The sequence below is a fragment of the Musca autumnalis genome, unplaced genomic scaffold, assembly GCF_047663935.1.
Source record: "Musca autumnalis isolate F117 unplaced genomic scaffold, ASM4766393v1 scaffold_2, whole genome shotgun sequence".
In the NCBI taxonomy this organism is placed as follows: domain Eukaryota; kingdom Metazoa; phylum Arthropoda; class Insecta; order Diptera; family Muscidae; genus Musca; species Musca autumnalis.
Window position 1 is genome coordinate 132,346,102 of NW_027411755.1, and position 5,755 is coordinate 132,351,856.

The following is a 5,755-nucleotide window of genomic DNA, read 5'->3' on the forward strand; positions in this document are numbered from 1 at the left end:
ACTAAAAATGGTCAAATTTGTGTGAGGGGCCGACTAGGAATCAACGCCCAGACGAAACGGCTTAAGCTAGAATCCCCAAATTTTGGGTGAGGATTAGTCTTGGGGCGAAGGTACTCGATAAGGCTGGGTTTTTGGAAATTCGTCCTACAAGGGTGCGAAAAGCACTAAAATGTACTAAAAATGGTCAAATTTGTGTGGGGGCCGACTAAGAATCAACGCCCAGACGAAACTGCTAGAATTCCCAAATTTTGGGTGAGGATTAGTCTTGGGGCTAAGGTGCTCGATAAGGCTGGGTTTTTGGAAATTCGTCCTACAAGGGTGCGAAAAGCACTAAAATGTACTAAAAATGATCAAATTTGTGTGGGGGCCGACTAAGAATCAACGCCCAGACGAAACGGCTGATGCTAGAATTCCCAAATTTTGGGTGAGGATTAGTCTTGGGGCGAAGGTGCTCGATAAGGCTGGGTTTTTGGAAATTCGTCCTACAAGGGTGCGAAAAGCACTAAAATGTACTAAAAATGGTCAAATTTGTGTGGGGGGCCGACTAGGAATCAACGCCCAGACGAAACGGCTGAAGCTAGAATCCCCAAATTTTGTGTGAGGATTAGTCTTGGGGCGAAGGTGCTCGATAAGGCTGGGTTTTTGGAAATTCATCCTAGAAGGGTACGAAAAGTACTAAAATGTACTAAAAATGGTACGATTTGTGTGGGGGCCGACTAAGAATCAACGCCCAGACGAAACGGCTGAAGCTAGAATTCCCAAATTTTGGGTGAGGATTAGTCTTGGGGCGAAGGTGCTCGATAAGGCTGGGTTTTTGGAAATTCGTCCTACAAGGGTGCGAAAAGCACTAAAATGTACTAAAAATGGTCAAATTTGTGTGGGGGCCGACAAAGAATCAACGCCCAGACGAAACGGCTGAAGCTAGAATTCCCAAATTTTGGGTGAGGATTAGTCTTGGGGCGAAGGTGCTCGATAAGGCTGGGTTTTTGGAAATTCGTCCTACAAGGGTTCGAAAAGCACTAAAATGTACTAAAAAATTTCAAATTTGTGTGGCTGACCGCCTAATAATCAACACCCAGACGAAATGGCTGAAGCTGGAAACCTGAAATTTTGTGTGAGGGTTAGTTTTGGGGCGAAGGTGCTCGATAAGGCTGGGTTTTTGGAAATTCGTCCTGCAAGGGTGCGAAAAGCACTAAAATGTACTAAAAATTGTCAAATTTGTGTGGCTGACCGCCTAATAATCAACGCCCAGACGAAACGGCTGAAGCTAGAAACCTGAAATTTTGTGTGAGTGTTAGTCTTGGGGCGAAGGTGCTCGATAAGGCTGGGTTTTTGGAAATTTGTCCTACAAGGGTGCGAAAAGCACTAAAATGTACTAAAAATGGTAACATTTGTGTGGCTGACTGATTAATAATCAACGCTCAGACGAAACGGCTGAAGCTAGAATCTGGAAAATTTGGGTGAGGGTTAGACTTGTGGCGAAGGTGCCCGATGAGGCTGGTTTTTTGGAAATTTGTCCTAGAAGGGTGCGAAAAGTACTAATATGTACTAGCAATGGTGCTTTTTGTATGGCTGACTGATTAATAATCAACGCTCGGACGAAACGGCTGAAGCTAGAATCCCCAAATTTTGTGTGAGGATTAGTCTTGGGGCGAAGGTGCTCGATAAGGCTGGGTTTTTGGAAATTCATCCTAGAAGGGTACGAAAAGTACTAAAATGTACTAAAAATGGTACGATTTGTGTGGGGGCCGACTAAGAATCAACGCCCAGACGAAACGGCTGAAGCTAGAATTCCCAAATTTTGGGTGAGGATTAGTCTTGGGGCGAAGGTGCTCGATAAGGCTGGGTTTTTGGAAATTCGTCCTACAAGGGTGCGAAAAGCACTAAAATGTACTAAAAATGGTCAAATTTGTGTGGGGGCCGACAAAGAATCAACGCCCAGACGAAACGGCTGAAGCTAGAATTCCCAAATTTTGGGTGAGGATTAGTCTTGGGGCGAAGGTGCTCGATAAGGCTGGGTTTTTGGAAATTCGTCCTACAAGGGTGCGAAAAGCACTAAAATGTACTAAAAATTTTCAAATTTGTGTGGCTGACCGCCTAATAATCAACGCCCAGACGAAATGGCTGAAGCTGGAAACTTGAAATTTTGTGTGAGGGTTAGTTTTGGGGCGAAGGTGCTCGATAAGGCTGGGTTTTTGGAAATTCGTCCTGCAAGGGTGCGAAAAGCACTAAAATGTACTAAAAATGGTCAAATTTGTGTGGGGGCCGACTAAGAATCAACGCCCAGACGAAACGGCTGAAGCTAGAAATCCCAAATTTTGGGTGAGGATTAGTCTTGGGGCGAAGGTGCTCGATAAGGCTGGGTTTTTGGAAATTCGTCCTACAAGGGTGCGAAAAGCACTAAAATGTACTAAAAATGGTCAAATTTGTGTGTGGGGCCGACTAGGAATCAACGCCCAGACGAAACGGCTGAAGCTAGAATCCCCAAATTTTGTGTGAGGATTAGTCTTGGGGCGAAGGTGCTTGATAAGGCTGGGTTTTTGGAAATTCATCCTAGAATGGTACGAAAAGTACTAAAATGTACTAAAAATGGTACGATTTGTGTGGGGGCCGACTAAGAATCAACGCCCAGACGAAACGGCTGAAGCTAGAATTCCCAAATTTTGGGTGAGGATTAGTCTTGGGGCGAAGGTGCTCGATAAGGCTGGGTTTTTGGAAATTCGTCCTGCAAGGGTGCGAAAAGCACTAAAATGTACTACAAATTGTCAAATTTGTGTGGCTGACCGCCTAATAATCAACGCCCAGACGAAACGGCTGAAGCTAGAAACCTGAAATTTTGTGTGAGTGTTAGTCTTGGGGCGAAGGTGCTCGATAAGGCTGGGTTTTTGGAAATTCGTCCTAGAAGGATGCGAAAAGCACTAAAATGTACTAAAAATTGTCTCATTTGTGTGGCTGACCGCCTTATAATCAATGCTCAGACGAAACGGATGAAGCTAGAAGCTTGAAGTTTTGAGTGTAGGTTGGTGTTGGTATGGAGGCGTGAGATAAGGCTCGGTTTTTGGAAATTCGAACTGGAAGGGTACGAAAAGTACTAAATGGTACTAAATATGGTACCCTTTGTATTAGGCAAACGGGAAAAGCTAGAATTCTGAAATTTGGGATGAGGGTCACTGGTGGAGAGTTAGAAAGATGTGCCAAAGGGTTTTTGGAATTTCGACCTAGAAGTGTACGAAAAGTACTAAAAGTTATAAAATTTAGTACCAGTTGTATATTTTGAACGGCTATAGCTAGAATCTTGAAATTTGGTATGGAAATAAAGGATGGGAGGTGGTGTTTATGAAAGGAAATTCGTTCTCATGTGTACGAAAAGTACTAAAGTGTACTAAATTTAGTACAATTTGGATTTGAGTGAACGGATAAAGCTGGAAACTTGAATTCTAAAATTAAGACTACTATTGAGATATGAGGGTTATTTTTGAAATTCGTACTTATGTGTACGAAAAATACTAAATTTGGTACAATTTGGATTGGGTGAATGGATAGAGGTGGAATCCTGAAATTTTGAATTATTATTACTGTTAGAGTATAGGATTGAGGTAGTTTTGAAAATTTGTACTTATTCGTACGAAAAGTACTAAACGGTCGTGAATTTGGTACAATTTGGATTTGGGTGAATGGATATAGGTGGAATCCTGTAATTTGGAATCAAGATTACTGTTGGACTGTAGGATTGAGTTAATCTTGGAAATTCGTACCTATGAGTACGGAAAATACTAAATTTGGTACAATGGTACTAAATTTGGTACAATTTAAATTTTGGTAAACGGGCAGAGCTGGAAGGTTACTGATGGAGTGAAGGATTGAGGTAGTTTTGGAAATTCATACTTATGGGTACGGAAGGTACTAAATGGTACTAACTTTGGTATACTTTTAGATTTGGGTGAACGAATAGAGCTGGAATCCTGAAATTTATAATTAAAGTTACTTATGGGGTGTAAGATTGAGGTAGTTTTGGAAATTCGTACTTATGGGTACGGAAAGTACTAAATGGTACTAACTTTGGTATACTTTAGATTTGGGTAAACGAATAGGCTGGAATCCTGAAATTTGGAATTAAGATTACTGTTGGATTGTAGGATTGAGTTAGTCTTGGAAATTCGTACTTATGTGTACGGAAAGTACTAAATTTGGTACAATTGGAATTTACGTGGACCGATAGAGCTGGAATCCTGAAATTTGGAATTATGATTACTTATGGAGTGTAGGATTGAGGTAGTTTCGGATGTTCGTACTTATGGGTACGGAAAGTACTAAATGGTACTAAGTTTTGTACATTTTGGATTTGGGTAAACAGATAGAGCTGGAATCCTGAAATTTATAATTACGATTACTTATGGAGTGTAGGATTGAGGTAGTTTTGGAAATTCGTACTTATGGGTATGGAATGTACTAAATGGCACTTAATTTAGTACAATCTATATTTGGGTGAACGGATAGAGCAGGAATCCTGGAATTTCGAGTTAAGGTTATTGTTGGAGTGTAGGGTTAAGGAAGTTTTGGAAATTCGTACTTATGGGCACGGAATGTACTAAGTGGTACTAAATTGGTACAATTTATATTTGGGTGAACGGAGAGAGCTGGAATCCTGAATTTTAGATTACTGTTGGAGTGTAGGACTGAGATAGTTTTGGAAGTTCGTACTTATGGTTACGAAAAGTACTAAATGTTACTTAATTTCGTACAATTTAGTTTTAGGTGGACGGATAGGGTAGTATCCTGAAATTTGGAATTACTGTTGGAGATAGTTATTGAAATTCGTACTTTCATACGAAAAGTATTAATGGTATTAGGAATAGAGATGGAATTCGGAAATTTAGTATTATAGACTCTCTTGATGTGTAGGGTTGAGATATGGATGTGGTTGTGGATATACTTACAAAATTACAAAATGGCACAGAATTTGGTTCAAACTGTTATTGTGTAAATTAGTAGAGTTGAAATTGTGAAATTCGATATTATGTGTACGTACTTATGTATACGAAAAATACTAAATTGCGGTTGGGATTATGTTTTGGATAAAAGGCAGTAGTTTTTTAACTTATACATATTATAGGTACTGAATTTAATACCAGTTTGGCGTTGAAGGGATAAAGTGGAATTTCGAATTATCGTTGAGGGATGGTGTTGGTGTTTAGATAAGAATTTTTTTTTTTTAAGTGCATACAAATTCTGAAATTAGGCTTAGGGCTGGCTGACTTATTGAGAATACACAATGGTATTAAATTTGACGTTGGTGTAGCAATGAAGCTGGAATAATATAATTAGTGTGTGAAAAGTACAAAATTGCAATCAATTTGGTATTGGGCTAAGGAATAGGTATATTATCTATTTGACAGGTTCATTTTTAGAAGTGGTCGTACAATAAATGTGCTAGGAGTATTAAGTAATACTAAATATTGAAGCACTGGTATTGGGTGAATCGATAATTGAAATTTGTTGTGAGGATCACTGTTGAGATTGGATCAGAATGTTTATTAAAATCCACCTTTAAATGTATGAAAGGTTTCCACATGTAATACTATTGACATTGGGTGAACAAGTAGAGCTAAAACTGTAACAAGCTAATGAGCTAAGGTTCTGGATTCTAAAAATTGTACTGAATAATGTTCTATTGTTTCTATGTTAACACGAATTCGGTTTCTAAATAATGTAATAATTGTTTCACAAACATCCCAGACGGGACAAGGGAGACTTC